A 21,803-nucleotide genomic window follows, 5' to 3' on the forward strand; every position below is an offset into this window, starting at 1 on the left:
TGCTTCCCACCCCTCTCTCTGCTTGCCTATCTCTGTCTACTTGTGATTTCTGTCTGTCAAATGAATAAACAAAATATTTTAAAAAATAAAATAAAAATAAAAGGAAAGCTTGATCTACAGAGAAAGTGCACTGACCAAATGTCTTATTGAAGCAAAGAGTAACCTAGTTCCCAGGACTGACTTCAACACTGAAAACTACTGTGTAAATTTAGCCAACTTATTTAACCTCTATTGGCATCTATTTCCTAATCTGTAAAACAGGGGTAAATTTCAGATACCAACTGCTTTCTATAGCCCTACACTGGCTAGGATCTTTTAAAATTTATTTCCTGAGCCAAAACCTCACCCACATGCCATCCGTTACTTTCCCTCCTTTTTCCGGTCTCCTTTGCCTCTGCAGAGAAATAAAATTAGCAGTCAAAATTAAACAAGCCCAGTGGGCAAGACAGGCTTCAGTTTAAGGAAAAGGATGGAGTAAGTTGTGTGAAACTGCTTACTTGGCCCCAAAAGTTTCATTGTTGGGATATTACCTCCCACAACTAGCTCTACTGGAATTTTTCTCAGGAAAATGGAGAACTGTTTTAAGATAGACATGCCCTTTAAGCTGGTCTCAAATCAAAATAAATTTAGGATATTCAAAAACACCCTACAGGATTTTCCCTGTGGAGTCTAAATAAATCACTGACCAAATTTTCCAATTTATGGTCTGCTGCTAAATGGGACTTTTAAAATATCATGTTTAATTTCTACATATGAAAAAGGAGTATAGGCAAACTTCTTCACAATATATCTTCACCCTTCTTTCTTTATGGGAGCATTCATTAGCTTTATAGAGTAAAAGAATGCCATTTGGGAAAAGACTATCCTTAGAGAAGAAAGTTAAAATAGAATCCAAATTTCCAATGAACTAGAAAGTCAGCTAAAGACAACACTATATCCCCTGGTTAGTGGGTCTTTTTAAAAAAATGTATCTTTTAAAATATAATTATAGAGGCATTAAGTATATATCCCAAATATATGCATATTAAACTTTATAAAATCGTAATTAGTTTTACACCTAAAAATGCATTTCAGAGCTCCTTTAAATTATTAATACTTCTGTATTTAAAATATTATTAAATCTAAAAATGTACACATAACATTTTTAACAATTCATTTACTTAGTAAATGAGAAATTGTATTAATTTGTAAACTATTCTATGTACCTAGGCTATGATTTTATACTATAAGTTGTACAGTTTTTTAAAAACTTTTTTTTTAAACGAGAACATCAAAAATGCTCTGGAATCAGTTTTTAGATTTTAGGAATCACTGTGACATTGAAACTATTTATATTTGCTTTGGATCTTAAATATAAATAAATTATTTTAAGACCAACAACAATGGCTATGCTATGAAATTATTGTGTTTCCTGGCATGTCATAATAGATAAGATTAAAATTTTCAGTCAAATAATCTGTTCCATCAAAGAGTTTCAACTCTCAAATAAAAATATGAACAAAAGATTGTTTACTTCAGTGGACTTTCCCTAAAGTATTAGGTATTAACACCAAACTTTACAAGACTCAAAAAAAAAAAAAAATTACTAGATTAAGTGTGGGAAAATTGTTTGTTCTCTAGAAATGAAATGAAATTAAGTCCCACAAAGTTTAATTAGTATTTAGTGGCTTATACTTACAAAACAGAGAAACAGCCTGACTCTGAAGGTTAACTGGATAGTCAGAAATTACATATACTGGTAGTTAAGAGCACCAATTGCTGTCAAATTTAGATTGAACTAGAGTTCAAACCTGGTTCTGCCACTTACTAGACTGCAATCTTCAGTAAGTCACTTACCCATCCCAATTCTGGCTTTCCTCATCTGCAAACTGGGCTAAGAAACTCCTCACAGCGAAGGTATGGGGATTAAAGGAGATCCCATAAACACTGTTCTTTAACAGATCAATAATTATGATTATAATTACTACTTAGACCCCTTCTGACCACTCAGAAAACCTGAACTTTACCTCTGGTTAAAAGTTATTTCTCAATGGCAGAATAAGAAAAAAATATATATCAATTAATTTTACATGGTGAAAGTAATAATTATTATACTGTAAGCAATACACGTTATGGCCCTCAAGGCTAGACATTATCATTTAACATAAAAGGAACTTGGTAAAGATTTATTGATTGGGGGAAAATAATATGATATAGTAGAAAAGAGTATAGGCTCTGAATCCAGCTTTGATGTTTAATAGCTGTGTGAAACTCGCTACCTATTCTATGAGCTTCACTCTTTGTTTCCTTTTTGGTTTTTGTGGGGGTTTTTTGTCTGCTACAGGGGCAGAAAACCAGGGTATACAACCGAATTATTGTAAAGACTAAATGAAGCAATTTATCTGAAAGGGTCTCATTAACTTTTTTTTTCCTTAATTCTAGGGCTATAGGGGCAAGAGTGGTAATTGTTTTTCAAGGCTGAACTTTTCCTACACAGCTGTACCAACTTTGTTCTTCTATGTAAAATGAGATTATACTTCATTAGAGAATAATGTGAATTATGAGAACGAACTCAGGTGTAACAGTAAATATGGTTGAACAATACACCATAAAAACAAGAGCAGGGATTCCCAACTTTGCAATTTTATTAGAATCTGTCAAGTTGTTTTTATAAAATATTGATGTCCAAATCTAGATCTAAAGATTCTGATTTAGGATATCTGGGAGTATAAGCTAAAAACCTGTTCATTTAAAAAGGCCCCAGCTGATTATGAGGTACAACAGCCAAGAAAAGTAGTATTTTCTAACCTGTGTTAACCACGAAGAACACAGGATACTGGATTTCTATCCCAGACCTATTAGAGATGGAGCTCAGAAATCTGAATTGTAACAAATACCCTAGGTAATTTTTTTTTAAGATTTTATTTATTTATTTGACAGACAGAGATCACAAGTAAGCAGAGAGGCAGGCAGAGAGAGAGAGAGGAAGGGAAGCAGGCTCCCTGCTGAACAGAGAGCCCGATGCAAAGCTTGATCCCAGGACCCTGGGATCATGACCTGAGCCAAAGGCATAGGCTTTAACCCACTGAGCCACCCAGGGGCCCCTACCCTAGGTAATTTTAGAGTACACCAAAGTTAAAAAAACACTAGACTGGAGTCCAATACTACAATATCAAAAAAGGTATATAAAATTTGTATCCTAGTTGGTTATTTTAAATGTTTTCACTTCTATTTTAATAAATTTATCACCATCAAAAATGAACTTATGGGGATAAAAATATATGTTTATAAAAAATTAAAAATTAAAAAAAATGAACTTATGATAGGTAAAAATTTATCCAAAGAAAACATGAATCTCAGATTCATAAACATTATCATTATTATTATTACAGGTTTTTAAGCCAAAACATAGGTAATGGGGTAAACATAACATGTATCTCCAGAGCCTACAACCACCAAGAAACATTCCAACTATTATTTCTATTGGTTTCTATTATCCAATTATTATCTACCGGTTTCTATTATCCAATCCTCCTTTAATTAGAACAGTAATAATAATGAATATTACTAATATTGGTACAGGGCTTTACTATTTATGAAGAAAGTCCATATACATGAACTCCTTTAATCCTCACAATTACCTTGTGAGGTAGATAGGAAGGGTAACATTTATTACTACCTTTCTGCAAATAAGTAAAAAAGCTGAAGCAACTTGGCCAAAGCCAGACTGGTGTTTGCTGGTGTTTATGGTAATGTATGGAACTGAAATCCCAGATGTAAATTCCAATGCAAAAATTCTAAAATTCAAAATTAACACTCATTTGTGTTAGTAAAAAAAAAAATTCAAAATAGTATGAAAAGTCTTTAAAATGCAAATAGTCTATAGTCCCATACCGAAGCATGGGTTTATCTTACCATTTAAAGTTATTGTAATTTATTTATTTTATGGTTAAAGGATAGAAGGAAAATGGAGCTCAATTAATCAAAATCAAATAAACAAAGAAGTTAACCAAAAAATTGGAATGTCCATCAGTTATAATACAATTTGCCCTGCCCACTTGCAGTTCAACTCTCTGTAAGAAAAGCTTCTGTGCCTTAGTTTCCTCTTCTAAAACTGGAATATCAAATAGCACTTTCAAAGGGTAGCCATCTGGGGCGCCTGGGTGGCTCAGTGGATTAAGCCGCTGCCTTCGGCTCAGGTCATGATCTCAGGGTCCTGGGATCGAGCTCTCTGCTCAGCAGGGAGCTTGCTTCCCTCTCTCTCTCTCTGGCTGCCTCTCTGTCTACTTGTGATTTCTCTCTGTCAAATAAATAAATCTTTAAAAAAAAAAAAAAAAGGGTAGCCATCTAATTTTCAGCTATTGTGGTACTCTAAAAACTGTTAAACCAAATATACAACTAGAGTAATACTAACATGTGTCCAACCCCTACAAAAACCCTGAGTCCAAAGTACCTTAAGATCAACTGGTCCAGCCTCCTTATTTTATGCATGGGAAACAGACCTAGAAAGGTTAAGTATCTTACCCAATACAACAAATTTGATATAAAGCTAAAACTAGAAATTAAGTATCTTTACCCCAAAGTCAACTACAATATACACTTGCAAATCTGCAATGCAATTTTTTCATAATCAAAAACAAACATCCATTTTAATGTGAGAGAAAGTAAATTTATAAAGAGAAATTTGGGAAAGAGGTGGTATCAGAAGTGTATTTCCAAAGAGAAAATGCCCTAAGATTATTTAAAACCAAAACAAAAAATAAAAATAAAACAAATAAATTATAAACCAGTCAGACATAATCATTCAGTCAGATCTCAAACATCTGAGTGCCTCTGGGCTGAATGCCATAGAAAGTTCTGGAGGCAGAAGGATGAATAAGACACAGACTATATCCTTGAGAAGCTCATGGTTTAGTTGGAAGATACACTTACAAACAATACAAAACAATACAAAAATGTATTACAAACAATACAGTGTGAAAGTGATATTACCAGAGCATATAAAAGTTGCTCTGAGAATAAACAGGAAGGACCACCTCACTGTCTGGAATGACTGGCCAAAGGCTTTCTAAGTGGTGATTAAGCGAGTATCTCTGACAATCCCTGCCTTCTTCATCTCCAATCCTAACTGAACACATCCCTGTTTGTGCCTGTAATTTTTAAAGTATTTTTAATATACAGCAGGATGAAGATAGGGGTAAAATGCACACATCCTAATTTCTCCCTGGGTAGTAAGAGTTTCCAAACACACTAAAACATAGATTTTTATGCAGCTACTGCAAAAGCAGACCTTGAAACAATTTGCCAAATTTTTGCAAATGTCCTGTTCTTTCCTTTTCACTGGCTCATGCGTCAGGGACACAAGGTGGCACTGTCGTGCTGACATTCATTTCAGAGCCCTTTCTAAATGGACAATTTGGAAAGAGGCAAAAGGCCCTACTGTGACAACTAAAACCAGAGTGTTATTACTGGTCTTCTCCTAGGTCTACAAGCAATAATGGTGGTAAAGGAAGGAGTAAATCGTTTTGCATTTCATGAATATCACGATGCCTATACTCTGATGGTTTCTGCAAAGTGTCATGTTGTGTGTCCATGGAAATTCCAAAGGAATATAGTGCCCCTCTGCCAGTGGAAAGTCAGAAGTAAACTGTTTACCATGGACAGGCCGGGGACATGGACCACCTCTCCATCTAGTGGCCAGTGGGGAGGAGTGGAACCATAGTGTTTCACTCAGTTAAAAGCAGGTCCTTTAACAAACCATAGGCAATTATGTCACTTTGTTTGACAAATGGCAATTTGGGGGTTACTGCAATAATTGAATCATTAAACAGACCCAATAATGCATTGTGATATCCACTTAAGCTAAGAACAATGACCAAAAAAATAAAGTACATGTGCTCTCTCAGATCAACTAAAATCTCTTTATAAATCTTCCATCATTACCAACCTAAAATTCTCTCCAGATGTTTATGATTTATAGGTAGAAAATACAAGCAGAATTACCTACATACAGTTATTTAAAATAAAATCATATATTCTTAAAGATAAAAGAAAATCTAAAAAGGAGCTTTTCTCTTCATTTTATAAGCAAGGAATTTGAGGGACAGAGAGATTATGATTTATTCAAAGTCATTATAGTCAGGACTAGAAACCAGGCCTCCAGATTTAACCACTTTACATCCTTTTTGGCATTAATTAATGCCTCCTGTTCTCCAAGGCAGTGCTGGTTTTTTGTTATTGTTTTTTGTTTTTGTTTTTGTTTTTACATGCTAAGAAAATAACTATTTTCTAAAACTTTTATTCACATAGTTTCATGCTAAGTTAATAGGACTGAAGCTATTGTATATAAGTCCTAACACATCTTCATGGATATATTCTGAACCTGTTTTAAGAACACGCTTTCTTTTTTTTTTTTTTAACTAACAAATTATTCACATTCATTCAATATTTATTTATTTGTTTGTTTGTTTGTTTATTTTACATTCATTCAACATTTTGAAAGCAAAGTAGCAAGTAGCAGGGAACAGAGTAGAAGGTGCTGGTCCAACCCACCACACAGAAATGGTTTCAGAAAGCCATTTTGTAAAAAGAAACCTAAATCCATTCAGCCTGGCAGGAAGTTTAGAGTTGTTTTTTATTCTGTTTTATATAAAAAGTATTTGACTTCATTTTATTTTAAGAGAAGAAACACACACACAAACTTACACAGTCAATCATTTCATCCATTTTAATTAACTCATGATGCTGTTTTGCCGCATGCCTTGGGAATTCTTTGTTGGGAAGGCTTCTTATCAAAACAAATGAAATCTGTCCACCAACTATGAAAATCTGCTCATAACTCCAAATCTAAGGCCTCAAAGTCAAAAGGTATGAAGAAGTCCTGGCAGAGAACATGGTAGTTTTAATGTGAGATGTTATGACTTCCTCTTCTATGATCTTTTGGTGGCACCTTTGGAATTTAGCAGACCTACTGTCAAGAGATGTAGGAAGAAGGTAGTTTGTGTTTTGTTGGATAGGTCAGATGGATTCTACTGGGGTTGGGAAGAAAGTCTTTTTGTTTCATTATAAATTTAGAAACTTTAAAAGCACCTACCCCTCCACCCGCAGCTTCACTTTTATTCTTATCTCCATGTGCTTCTCAGTAATGTCTATTCTTCTCCTCTCTCCAGATGAGGTGAAGCAATAATACCATGGTTGATTCAAGGAACAAGATAAAGAAAGAACTATTCCAACCTAAAGTGCAGGTGATAGGTTCATTTGACCATGAAGATGGAGACATTCGTAAGTATGTGCAAATCCAAAGTACTGGGCCAAAAGTCACTGTAGTGTGTTCAGTATTTAAAAACAAAACAAAACAAAATAAAACAAAAACCCAACAGTATAAAGCCACCCTGGCAACTATATTTGCCTAGTTCCTATTTAAACATAAGAAGATAACTTTTTCATTGTTTAAATGCTCTGGTGTCTGAATAAGGTGTTTTTGTTTGTTTCCAAGAGTAGCCATACAGTTTTCATATACATACATACATCTACCAGAAAAATTACATAGCCTAGAACACTCATAGTTTCTTGCCAGTAAGTTTTTTCTAAGTTTTAATTTGGTACCTGAGCAAACTGACAACATTGCTTTAATCTTCTCCCAGATGCATTTCATTTACTGGAAAGAAGCTCATACTATAAAAGGAATTTGCCAACAACAAATCACAATTTGATTACAACAGTAATTCAGAGAACATTTCTGAAAGAAAAGGTAAAAATAGCAGATATCCAGTCTCATTTAGTAAAAACTAAAGGCTTTTAACCATTAGATAGAATTAAAATTTAAATAATTTAAATTCAGCCTAGTTTTTAAAAAAGTTTAGATTAAGAATTTTTTATGAACAAAACAATACCATTATGTATAAAATTCATAATTATTACCATTTTTAGTTTCAATTTCCCGGAAATCTATTTATTTATTTTTTTTTTAAAGATTTTATTTATTTATTTATTTGACAGAGAGAAATCACAAGTAGATGGAGAGGCAGGCAGAGAGAGAGAGAGAGGGAAGCAGGCTCCCTGCCGAGCAGAGAGCCCGATGCGGGACTCGATCCCAGGACCCTGAGATCATGACCTGAGCCGAAGGCAGCGGCTTAACCCACTGAGCCACCCAGGCGCCCCCGGGAAATCTATTTAATTTCCAATAACTCCAAATTCCATTAAGTAGTTTTATATGTACTGAATGCAAATCTTTACATTATTTTCTTAATAGTGAAAGTTTTCAAGTAAATTCTTAATATTTTAAATGTATAATATATGATATGTACATTAAATTCATTATACTTGAGACACAGACATAAATGCTAAATTATTTCTGATATCAAGGAAGTAAATACATTATGCTTGTGATCATGATGATCACCCTTTCCATCAGTTTCAAAGATAAGACTGAATATTCAGAAATTAATAATAATATCCCCAGTTTCCATCTAGTCACTGGGTGGGCCAATGAATTCAGCCCTTGCTCCTTGTCCCAATATTTTTACTTGGAAGTCAGTAGTTAACTTTCCCTAAGTTAGAGTAGGTATAAAAGCATTGCATTGGTTAACTGAACTGCAAAACATCCCTGGCTTGAGTTTCACTTGAGTATCGAAAGACTCCATAAAGGCAAGCACCATGTCCTCAAGCTGATTACTTTCAAGTGAACTGTAGAATCACCAAAGGCTTGATCCTAGAGTGGAGGAGAGGTTATGAAGAGTTGAGCATAATTTGCACACCATGTAATTATTATTACAGTTGAACAGCTAGAGTGGCAAAAAAGCCCTTTTTACTTATGGGCTCCTGAATGTTGTTCCCAACATCTGTTACAGTGGTTACTACATACATGACAGTAATGATAGTAGCATTATTTCTTCTCACAGCCTCAAAAGCTTGCCTATGTAGAAATCAGAAGTAAAGAACTCAAAGAATATAATTTTTATACATTAAATGTAATTGGCATCAATGTTGTTTAACGATTAAATGTATAATACTTATATTACAGGAATATCTATAAATTCAGGCATTCTCTAGAATTTCTAGATATAGATATTGCCCTTGGGTATTTGGTGAAGAATTAAAAGGATTTTACTAGCTATTTGACATGGACTATCCCTGGGGATTCTGCAAAATGCTAGAAATTAATTAAGTATTGGAAATGTACAAAATATAAGTTTGAAAGGAATATTTCAAGTTTGCCAAATACCTAGGAATCCTATATGGGATTTGAAAGTTTACAGCAAAGAATCAAATGGCCAGTAATGACTCCTAAATCATTGTAAATAATACCTAATGATTGTACAAGGTAACTAAAATGGCTTATACAATACAAAAAAAAAAAATTAAAAGAGTTGATTTCTAGTTTAATGATAACTCTTATATGTATGTACTTGCTCAACTGATAGTATTTATTGTCCTGTTCCTATTATAAGTGATATCTGATTTCTCTAATTTGCTTGCAATAGTTACACAGCCATACAAACAAAAAAAAAAAATTGGATTTTTCTTTTCAGCTCTATGCAACTCTTCTTGCTAGTAAGATTATCACGGGTTAAGGAACTTGGGATGGACATACAGTTTTACTTCTTTTGTACAAGTTCAGTATCTTTTCCCAAAAAATGTAGTTTGTTAAAACATATTTCTAAAGTCGCCTCCAACGCATGTCAGCTTTAATATCCATTATCAACTTTTAGACCTAAAGAGCCCAGCCTTAAGATTGAAGAAGAGTGGAACTAGCAGCATTCAAAGACTGTCAACATCAGTCCTTCCTTTGCCAGAAAGAATCACTACTTAGTAACATTAGCAATATGCTACTTCCACACACCTTGCCAGGCCTTGGAACAACACATTTGCTCAGGGTCTGAACTTGGTTTTCTACGTGGCAGCATGGCCAACCACTACTCAGGCTTGGACAAGGCCATAAACACATCCACTGATAATTTCTATATTTACAGAAAGCCAGGACATTTGTAGATAATCACACAATTGGATATTTATGAAGTGCCAGCTTTTATGAATACAGGAATTTGTTAATTAGCACAAGGACTAATCATTAAAATTCAAAAATTGATAAACAGGAATGCCATTTATTTGTTCACATTTCGGGGGAAAGTATGCAGCTGTGATCCTTTTGATGAATGTAGGCTTCTGGAGAAAAATGTGAAGAAGAAAAGTATCTGTAAGTTTTGAAATCTTAATGAGTAAAATCCAGGAAATTACCATATAGTCTTTATATTAAAAATAATCATAGTAATTCTTCCCGTAACTTAAAAAAAGTTTAAAACAGCATATGCTTAGCATATGAATTATACTGTCCTCCTAGTCCACTGTTTTGGTCCTTTTCAAGAAGCCAAAGTTGATTTTTACCGGAGAGAAGTTAAAAAGCACACACACGTCACTCAGTACCAAATTGTTTTAGCTACAGGGCATGGCAAAGCATGAAATAACTGCTTTAGAGCACTTCCTCATGTGGGTGTGTTAGATAACTGTCCACTCTGATATTAAAATGAAACCCACTGTGACCTGACCAAGACTTCGGGGCTCTCAATAGAATTCATGTGCTGATAGGAAAGGTCTACCATAACCAGTAAGCCTAATTAATGACTTTTCTGGCTTTTCTATAGCCCTCCTGTGACACGAGCCTTCAGGTTTTCAAAGCCCTACATAGCAAAGTACACTGGTTTTAAGTTTACTTATGCACATTTTACAATGTCCTGCAATATTTGAATTGTGACAGCCCCTCCCAAAAAAGGCCAAGATTACTTTTCATACTAAAAATATTCTAAATCTACTGAAGGCTAAGAATTATAATGCAAAAGAAAACACATACACATTCTAAAAATGAAGCCAAGCATAAATATGACTAAATTTTTACTTTCTTTTATTCCTTCTAGAAGGTTAAAAGAAATTTTCATCTTCTCCTAAAAGCCTCTCCATTTTTTGTTTCTCTTTAACATAAATATGCTTAATATTAAATTTTTAAATGTTCCATCTGCAAAGAATCTGATTTCTTTACCCATACACATGTGAGAATATATACATACATTGACATATATGCACGCAGATATCCCCACACGTACATGTACACAGAAAAAGAGAATTATTGATCAAGAGATAATGAAAAATTCTTTCGAAAACAAGGTAGAATTTTAGATAGTCCTTACAATGATATTATAGAAAATGACAGGTGCATGAGACATGCACACTTTTGACATGTTAGTTTTAAAACAAATTCTTGGGTCAAGAGTTTAAAATGGAGAAAATCACACTTGAAACACTATATACTGTGTACCTACATTAACACACGGTTTCAATAGACTCCCCCAAAAGTTTCCCTTTAGATCTTTGAGGGAAAAAAATTCTCTGACAGGACCTGAGTATACTTAGTATTTGTTCTATTCTTGGTCAAAGCTGTCCTTTCCAGCTTAAAAGACACTTTAGGCAATAGAAGCAAATTAAAAGTCTCCAAATAAATTTTTAAAAAGAAAGGGGAAAAAAAGACTTTTAGCAGCAAAAGTTCACCATCCTCTTGGAATAATGGATTTTTAATAAACATTTTACTAGGTCTGAACCTTGAGAATATGTTTGGGAATCTGCTCTAGCGTCCCAGGTGGCTTAAGAATATTGCTTTATGGACTTCTTTGTGTTGTCAGAAAGGCCTAATGGAATTAAAAAAAAAAAAAAAAAAAAAAAAAGTCCGCCACTTCTATTAAATAAATAATTTATTATGAAAAAGGTGACTGTTATTATCAAAGATCTCTATAGATCAACATCCATTTTTTATCATTCTTCCTGTATATGCTCAAAACATCTGCGTATCTTACTATCTGACTTAATGTTTATCAAATGAATGGCACTTTTACTTTCGGACAAATCCGAATAAAACTCCATTAAGAGTCCATTTCAAATGAACCCTTTTACTCCTTTGAATTTTGAAGAACACTGTTCTGGGAAAACTGTTCAACGATGTCAGCTAGTTGTCAAATGCAACTTTTCCCACCATAAAAAAGAAAAAAATAAAATAAAGGAAAAACAAAGCACCTCAGAACTATGTTTGAAATAACAAATGCATTATTTATAGTCCCCGAAATGTTAAATGAATACTTGCAGTTGTTGCATAAGATGGCCTGATATACTTCATAGCTTCCACTTCATAAAAAGATGGCCAGCCCCCACTTCTCCCTCCCCAAGCATAAATAAACAGTAACATACTAAAAAGAAACTGTCCTAGGATAAAAACTGCTTGTTAAGAAAGTTTGCATTCTTACTAATCCCAGTGATATCCCTATAAATGCGAATGTCCATCTGCAAAATAAAAGTTACAAAACAGAGTACCTTGTTCCTCTCAAAATAAACCCCCCAGATGTAATACAGAAGAGTGTGTGATGATAAAGATAATTACTAGATTCTTATCCACCCTGTAACGACCCCTCACCTTATAGCCAATGCTATCAAATAAATATGCTGGCAAAAAGTATTCAACCTGCTTCAAGGATTTAAACTGTAAATATGGACTTTAAACTTCATGTAAAACAAAGAACAAGAGTCTCACTTTAGTAATACCCACACTGGCACTGCAGCTAAAACTCATTGGCACATAACTAACAAAACCCAGTTAGCAATAAATAAGGACAACATGATATATAGACAGACAGATGGAATTGCATAAACAGACAAGAAAAGCAAAGAGACTAACAAACATACGGAGGGGTCTGCTATAGAAGAGTGAAAGATACTGATTTATTTGGTACTTTAGTGAGAAAAATAGGTTTGTTTGCAATTATTTTTAAAGTAATTAAACTGAATCACAAGGGCACACCCTTAAATAAGTAAGAAGAAAATTAGTAGAGGGTAGGCCTCCTATAAATGTTCCAAATTTTAAGCTAGCAACAGCTCTGTCAAACTTAAATCTGGAAATTAAAATTCAAGGAAGAAAGAATAAAAGCATTGGGGGCTAAAGGAGATGATAGGTAAAGGGGGGATTGAGGAAGCAGGATTTTTTTTATGAAAGTTGTCTGCCCTACCTTCTTCCCCAGCGCTGAGTTTCTCTTCTCATAATCGGTGTCTCCCTGGAAGTACAGTGTGAGTGGTAATGACTGCCTGCCTCCCTAATGAGTCCATTTTCCTGCTCTTGATGTTGTGTATATACACACACTGCAACCTACCTTACAAACCACAGAGACGGGAAGAGAGAGAGAGAGAGCAAGAGAGAGGGAGGGAGGGGGGGCAAAGAGGGAGAGAGAGACAGAGAAAGAGCAAGCGAGTGAGAGGGAGAGAGAGAGAAGAGGAGAGAGAAAGAAAAACAGAAAGAAACAGAGAGAGAAAGGCACAGACAAAGCCCTCCTACCAGACAGCAGACAGCCTTCTTTCCCCTATCCAGCAAAATGCAACTCGTCTAATGCAGCAACAGGTTCAGTATTGCCAGACTAACAGAGTGAAAAAGGTATATTCTCTATATCATTACTGCTTGCAAATAAACAGTTTAAGAGCAGCTGGCTCCACCTTCTTTATTTATGCTCCATTATGAGGAATGTATTGTTTCAGTTCTGGCACACAGTACATGTAATTATCATAAATACATTTTTGCATATTAGCAGGAAATAGTGAAATGCATAGCTTATTTGTGCAACCTTTTAAATTTTTTTTTTTTTTTAATGTGAGAGACTGTCAACAAATCTGCTCTGACAAAAGCCTAGTAATGATTTTAAAGTCAGAGGCAGTCTTAAAGGAGGCTCTGAAAGAAAGACTCCATACAATAGGAAAACTGATCTCAGACAAAACTGATAACTGCAAAGAAGAAATCATTGCTCAGTAAATAAATCAAAACCATATGCAAAATTGCTGACAAAAACATAATCAAGTTTAATTAAGTAACTAATAGACTAGTACTCTAGAAGAGACAGATTGGTTTCTTATTTGAAGCATCTATCTGTACAAATATCACAATGCAGTGTACTCTGTGTGAACAGGTGCAATGCATATAGTAGATAATGTTACAACAACAAAAATAAATCCCATAAGGAGCTTCTATCATAAGCAGGACAAGATTTCAGAGAATATGGGTCTGAAACCATAGCAGAAACCCCTTGTTCTTTTACTAGGAGGGGAAAATAAAATTAATGCTTCTAAATAAATCTTCCTTAAAAGGAAAAACAAAACAAAACTGTTTTTCTTTGTCTGATACCTCTAAGCATTTTTTTCATTTGCTAGAACCAAAATAATGCTGGTATTACACTCTCCACCACATCATATGATCCCTACCCGCTTTCCCCACACCCAGTGCCCTTCTCTCCCCTAAGTGATATATTTGCAGCTATGGAATTACAAACAACAGAAAACAGAACAAGTTACAAGTTCTTCTTGTCCCCCAATTTTTTAAAACTAGACTCTGCTTGTCTACCTAGACAACCACCTTCCTTAAAATATTTCTGTACAGTTTGGCTGTTTGTCATTTAGGTGGGACTTAGGAACTCACAATAGAGGTTAAATATTCTAAAGAAAATTTACATAAAAATGAAAACTGTGAATGCATCTGACCCATTCAAACCCTGAATCTGAGCACCAATAATTAATTGTATATTAAGTATATTAATTTTAAAATCACCTTTTTTATATGGTTTAATGTGTTACCATACTTCAAACATTAGAATGTGCTCCTTTGCATAAACAAAACTATTGTATTATATAAGCATAAATTCCTTCCCTTAAAAACCAGTTTTCAGTTAATAAAATATAACTTAACTACTTCAATATATAACTTACAGACCAACTATATTTTCACATGATTCACAAAAATGTTTTAGAAAATCAGTTAAATCTTGGGTCATGCTCAGAAAAGATATCAGTTTTGTTTTAGCTGTTTTAAGAGTAGACAACCTATAGCATAGAAATTAGAAGATGGTGTCTAGCCACACATTGCATAAACTGTCCTGGGAAAATTCTAGTAGGAAATGAAGAGTCCAGCCCTCTACTCTCAGTATAAACCACTAATTCCAATTCTCAGGTGCTGCAATAGTGCTTTACCCCCTCTCAAGGGGGTAAAGCTTAATAAAGAGGGGACATACACAGGGCGTAATAAAAGAAAAGGGATATGTTTTTGGTCACATGTCTTAAGAAAAATCTTTCTAAAATACACTCAGTGTGCCTGAGGTACCAGCATGCATCTCACCCCTTACTGCTCAGCCTGGCATGTTCTGTTTTTCTACTATTGCCCTATTGTTTCTCTAAAGCTTTATTCAAATGTTTGAAGAAAAATGTCACTTTAAAAAGCACACAAGCCTCACAGTTTGACAGACTGATTCAAATTAGATATTACTATGTCCTGATTTTTAAAATAAGGTTCTAGGTATTTTTGTTTTGTTTCATTTTAACGCAAGGAGAATAAGAAGACATTGTTTGAGTTCCACCAGCAGGAGTCAAAGGAATGTAAAGGACCATGAAAGCTATTCACCTTTTCATAGAACAACTAGCTAGCTGAATTTTAAAAAGAAAAACAAATATTTTGGCTTAGTGAAAATGCACAACACCTCAACGCTTTTTCTATATCTGCACACTTTACTAGATGCCAAGCACAGTAAGTGGGACATTCTTGGTACTTTCTGGAGTTCAGGATACACTCTTCTTGCTGGGACAGGAGACCCATGTATTGAAACAATAATCCTGACTATCAGAAACAATAATCCTAATGGACTATCAGACTCTGGTAGTTATAGTTGTTAAACTAAGTGGTTTTGTATGTTGATATGCCATGGGGCAATTTCATCCGGTGGAAAGATCCTAGTGGGAGCTGAAGACTGGTTTTAGTCTCAGGATTGCCAAAGTAGTTTGTATAGCCTGTGCAAGCCATGTAACCATCCTCAGTATCCATTTCTTCATATAAAAAAATAATAAAGTTAAGTTTAAAAGGAAAGAACTGAAGTAGATAACATAATAATTATGATGATGACAGCTAATGCTTAGGTGCTTACTATTTGCCAGGTCCTCTTCGAAGTACTTTTCATTTATTAACTCATTAAATCCTAGTGAACCTATGAGGTAGAGATTATTTTTAGTGGCACTTTTCAAGTAAAGAAACAGAGAGATTAAGTGATTTGCCTAAGGTCACACAGCATTGCCGGAACAGGATTTGAACCCAGCCTGTCTGGCTTACAGATCATGTGCTTAATCCCTGCACTCTATTCTCTCCCAGTACCTAATGACAGCTAAGTCCCATCTATCCATAAGATTCTGTGCTTATTAGTCAAACCCAACACACCCTCACGACTTCTCATACCTGGCTTACTAATACAATATAGTGCAAATTTGCTCCTCTAATTTACATTTTTCTCAATACATTTGGTTTAAGAGTCTAGCAACTCTATTTAAAAGTTCACATATACCATTCAATCACCTCTGTTTCCAAATTTCCATAAATATGTGCTTCCATTAAGTTGAACTGAAAAACAGCTATCTAATACTAATGCAAATAATGGTTTAAAGAACTAAACAAATAATAAATAAAATAAAATAAAAAAATATCCTGTTTCCCAATAGCCTGAAAAAAAGCATGGAAAAAGCAAGGATTCAATTATAAATGACTTATAAGAGATGCTGAATAATACCATCATTTGATTTTGTATACTTGGTTTTAACTTTGAATTATTTAGAGATATATTCTGAACACTTTGATACTAATGACTCATTCTGCAAGAAAGATTTTGCCCTTCTCTGATCTCTGTGCATTAATTAAACATGGATTATGTGCCCATTATGTGCCATTCACAATACTTGGGGGTGAAAAATGAGGATAAAACGTATGATTTAGTTTCTGGTTTTGAAGACTCCATAGGCTGGTGGGAGACAGGCATGTAAACAATACTAATGTAAGGGAATAATCTTGCCACTCCATATTGTGATGTGCCACATAATGCAGTGCCTTAAACTTTGTGCTTCTCCCTTAGAAAGCTAAAAATGAAATCTGGAAAAATAAATATAAATACCTAAGTTCAATATGTGGCTTATGAAAGATGTGTGTGTGCATGAGCACATGGTGCAGGGGATGTCCTGAGGTCAGACTGGAGACAAATGTGTAACAGGGGGAGGTACTGAAGCTAGATTAGAGACAACTATGGAGCAGGGGGAAACTACTATGGTTAGACTGGAGACAAAACAGTTTTTTCTATAGCAGGGGGTTTATAGACGCATGGAGTACACTTTATCCATTGCCCCCAAGGTGCCTACTAAAGTTCTTCTACAAATACACTGTACATGAAATTCTTAAATGATTGTGGGAATCAGTAATAGCTATTAACCTGGAGCATAAAATGTCATTAATTTTAAAGTTATGAAGTACTTTGGCAAATGAATACTTCCAAAAGTACATGAAGGGTAAAAAAAAATTTTTTTCATTTGGAAAGAAAAAACGTCAACCAATTTCAAAAGCATTTACCACCATCCCATATATACTTTGGCCAAGTCCTTTTCAGGCATCATTAATGTTTTTACATCTCATAAGGCTAAACAGGAAAAAAATGTTGAAATACTTTAAGATTGTTCATAAGAACATTCCCAAAAGAAAAAGAGGAAATATTAAAAAAAAAAAAAAAACAAAAAAAACACGCCATGCTGCAATGAAGGACAGAACAGGAGTTTTAGCCCCAGTACATGGGTAGAAAAGCAAAGACTGGGGTTAATGGGTCAAAATGAGTAAGTGCTATACTAAGGACAGACTTTGTCATTGAGGCCACCATCATAAAGTCAATTCTATATGGCATAATTAGATAGTAAGCCTTAATTTGGGTCATCTGATTTAAAACTTTATCCCATTAGTCCCAAGAAAAAGTAGAAGAGATTATAGATAAATCATAGCTTACCAATAGTAGGTCAGTAGTATGATCTTTACATGGGAAGATGTGCATTTCAATTCTAGTCAACAAATATTTAAGTTTTACAAAGTAACAACAAAAACAAAAACATTACATGACAACTACATCACTGGGAGTACCTTTATTATGCCCCTTGCAGTACTATCTATAGTCATCTGTCCTTTAATATGTCTCCCATTGCCATTGGACTGAAGGAACTACCAAAACAGGGGCTCTACTTACTAAGCTAGGACAGCCTACTATCTGGAAGAACACATGAAACATAGTTAAAGCTCAACAGAGTTTTCTTAAATGAATGAATAAAGGAATGAAAGGAATGAATGAAAAAATGAAAAAAAAAAAAACCAAAGCAATAATAATACATGGAATTTACAAACCTTAGTTAATGAAAAACTTTAATAAATTTGAGTTCTAAGAGTAAAAAAAAACTTCTAAATAGCATTTAAAATGTTTTAAATTACATATAAAGTATTTCTTACTTAAAGATGTTGTGAAAAAAATGGTTATAAAAGAGCAAAAAGTAATACTCTCCATAACTTTTCTCTATATATGAAAATTTTCATAATAAAATGTTGGGGGAAAAAGGTATTGCCCTATAGCCAGAAGAATTTTAATTCGCATTATCTCTGAGAAGAAAATTCAGCTTGTCTTCACATTTCATGTATCCATTGTTTCTTTCACTTCTGTTGCTAAGGAGTTCAAGTATAAGTTGGAAGTTGGCCCTAAAATTCCTTATAGGAGAGGAATACTCCCCTTTGATGAAAAATACCTTGGTAAGCAGGTTAGGTGCAGAAAGTGGGACTGAAAAGTTCTTGTGGGATCAAAGTGTGCTGCATAAGAAATTAGTAACAATTTGAAGGTAGGGGAGCATAGACATGAGAAAGGAGGAGGGAGGAAGGAAAACGACAAGAAAGAAAGGTGGGCACTGAGAAATTCACAATGTCAAGGTGGCCAAAAGATTTTTTTTAAGAGAGTGATGCCTAATATTAACTTCTAAGACATTTACATTTTTGCAATGCAAATCTTCTTCTCTTCAAACTTTCTGGAAAGCTTGATATATTGTATGGCTTTGTTTAGCAGTGTAATGAGGAGTACAGGGATGGAAAATGAAGGTATGACATAAATTCACCCATACACAGAAGCTTTTTAATGGGAGAGACAGGAGTTCCAAGGAGTGACCAGTGACACTGTGAATAGTGGCTAATACATGGTGAATGATGAATAGCAAAAAGTCAAAAGGATCTTTGACACAGAATGATTCAGATATAGATATGAGTCAATCAGCTTTTTCCACAAATATAGAAGAGTAATATGGTCATATAGGAAAAGAAGCATATATATTAATGTCTGAATTGCAATTTTGTTGTAATTTCATTATTGTTACTACCTCCATAAACTGATCTTAAGTGCTATGAGTATCTTCAGAAACATAGGGGAAGAGAGTACTTTCATGACACAATAAATTCTGAATTAAAGGATTAAAAAACATAAAAATGTCATTTGTAGTATCTCCTTAGCTCTAGAAAAATGTATCAGACATGTATACTAGAACTCTTCCTGCTCCCTGCTCAATTTTCTCTCCTAAACAATCTAGGACAGTGCTGTCTTTAAAGTTTCAACACTTACATAATAATTTATTCATACGTACAGGTTATATTCAATACCCAAAGAAAAAGAAACATAAATTACAGAGTGTATTCTATAGTAAAAATAAAAGTCACACAGAAGATATATAAAGGAGGCATCTTAATTGCTATGGCTGTTATTTTCCAGGTGAGATCCCTAATGTCCTGATGGGTGATTCTACATGTGAAACCCAGTCTCCATATTCTTTCTATCTACAAAGCTGCTACTATTTGTAAAGATTCATTCTTAAAAAGTTACCACTATTACATGTGTCAAGAACTGTGCTTAGTGCTACATACACTATGTCATTTAATCCTCCCAACAGCCTTGTAAGAAAGGCAATATTAATGTTTTCATTTACAGATGAGAATACTGAGGCCCAAAGACTTGTAGCTAATAGGGTGGCACAAGTCAGGCCTAAAATCAATCCAGATGGAATTAGTGGGGGATAAAGAGAGGGGCTTGACAAAATCACTCTAAAAAAATTTCTAGAATAATAAAGTGGTGAGATTAGGAAGAAATTTTGAAAGAAGATTAATGATGAGACACAGGTTGAGAGCGTATGGATTCCCTAGATAATTTCAATATGTATTTCACATATATTTAAGAAAAATCACATGAACTGTCTCAAAGTAAAATTTAAAGAAAAGATAACAAAGAAAAACAGCATATAAACAACATTCTAAAGTGATGAAAGAAACTACCATGAACCAGTTTGATTAAAGGGTTGGAAACATTAATAACAATCTGTCCAGGAATATTGAAGCCAGTTATTAATAACAGAGTCAGCATGATAACAGCCTGCTAACTCCTGTGAGGCAACAGGCCACTGGGATGATTCAAAATGGGTAGAAACAGTATCTGTAATTTTTATTTAAGAAAGCTCATTTAGCCCAATAACTTACAGGTTTAAACCACAAACTTTCAGACATATAAGGACATATCAAACTTCTGGAAAAGAACCTACATCAAATCTCAGTCTTTCATTTCTATTAAGAATATAGAAAAAAAAAGAACAAATACAGAAATATCTCATTATTCAGAGTATATAGATATACAGATAGATCACAATGTATAATGTTGTACAGGATTCTTATGAAATAGAAATTTTGAAATGAATTATATTAAATTAAATTTTGTTTTAATAATTATATCAGGTACTTCAAAATTATCAAAAAATCCTATTTCATGTTGAAAATCCATAAATTGAGACTTATCTCTAAATTAAATAAGCTGTCCTATTGTTTCAAACTGACATTATGCTACTTAAAATGTAATAATGGGACCTTTTGCAACACAAGTAATACTCCCAACATCTGTTAAACCTATGTAGAATATGAACATAAAAGAAGTGTCTCACCAGTTAAGGAAACAGTTTTATTAGTAATCAATAAGGGAAGAACACTGCCCATAATTAAATCTGTATTAATTATGAAAAGGGCTATGAAAGAAATGAATCATCATTATGGAGTTCATTTTAGAAATTTAATGGTCAGGGACTCCAATACACACTTCTTATGATGTCATATCTAGAAATCTGCAATTGAAATAAACTGAAAACCACTCTAAGCTAATATTTTAATAAAATTCATGTGGTTTTTGCCTAAAACAATTAAATTTCACCTAAACTCTACCAATAAATTCATTAATGTGTGACATTAAATAATCTATGCTTTAGCAGTTTAATCAAATAAAATATATTTTACAATAAAATAATAGATATTACAAAATATAGGTATTATAAATGAAACAAATTCTGAAGTTTTCCAGGTGCTACATTTTCATTATTACTATTATTTGAAAAGTTAAATTAATAAATATATAGAAATAATAAATCAGAGCAGATTTTACGAAGTTGTGGGTGATACACAAAATATTCATAGCTGATAAAGCATGGGCATAGACCAATAAGAAATGTTACTGTGACTAATCAAAACAGATACTGGCTGTAAATAAATGATACAGTACCAGTATTTCCTTCCTGATTAACAACCCTAGTCTTAGGTAACAAACCAGAATCCATCTTCTAAAACAAGTTAATAAAATTTGAAGATGTAGTTTTACTACTGCTATACTCTAGAGCAATGGATTCTCCAATTTTTAAAAATTCTATATCCCATCATTAAAAATATTTTTGAAGTCTACAAAGATCACTTATCTATCTGTTGGTTCTCAACTCCATTCCCACCCTTTCTATACTATACAACAATGTATAATGTTGTACAGGATTCTTATGAAATAGAAATTTCATAAGAATTTCATAAGAAATTTCATCATATTTTTTGATAATTTTGAAGTACCTGATATAATTATTAAAAC

At 33.7% G+C, this 21,803-nt stretch overlaps 1 long non-coding RNA gene across 14 annotated transcripts in view; it reads right to left on the reverse strand.

The window, feature by feature from the left end:
* Window positions 1-21,803, reverse strand: part of LOC309870423 — a 497,103-nt gene that overhangs the window by 442,961 nt on the left and 32,339 nt on the right. For 4 of the 14 annotated variants that reach the window (XR_014314578.1, XR_014314579.1, XR_014314580.1 and 1 more), the window contains exon 1: window positions 13,020-17,583. The exons of the other annotated variants lie outside the window; for them this stretch is intronic. This is a non-coding gene — a long non-coding RNA (uncharacterized lncRNA). Of the gene's footprint in view, window positions 1-13,019; window positions 17,584-21,803 lie in introns of those variants that run through there. 14 annotated transcript variants of the gene reach the window in all.

The sequence above is a fragment of the Mustela nivalis genome, assembly GCF_964662115.1.
Source record: "Mustela nivalis genome assembly, chromosome: 1".
NCBI lineage: Eukaryota > Metazoa > Chordata > Mammalia > Carnivora > Mustelidae > Mustela > Mustela nivalis.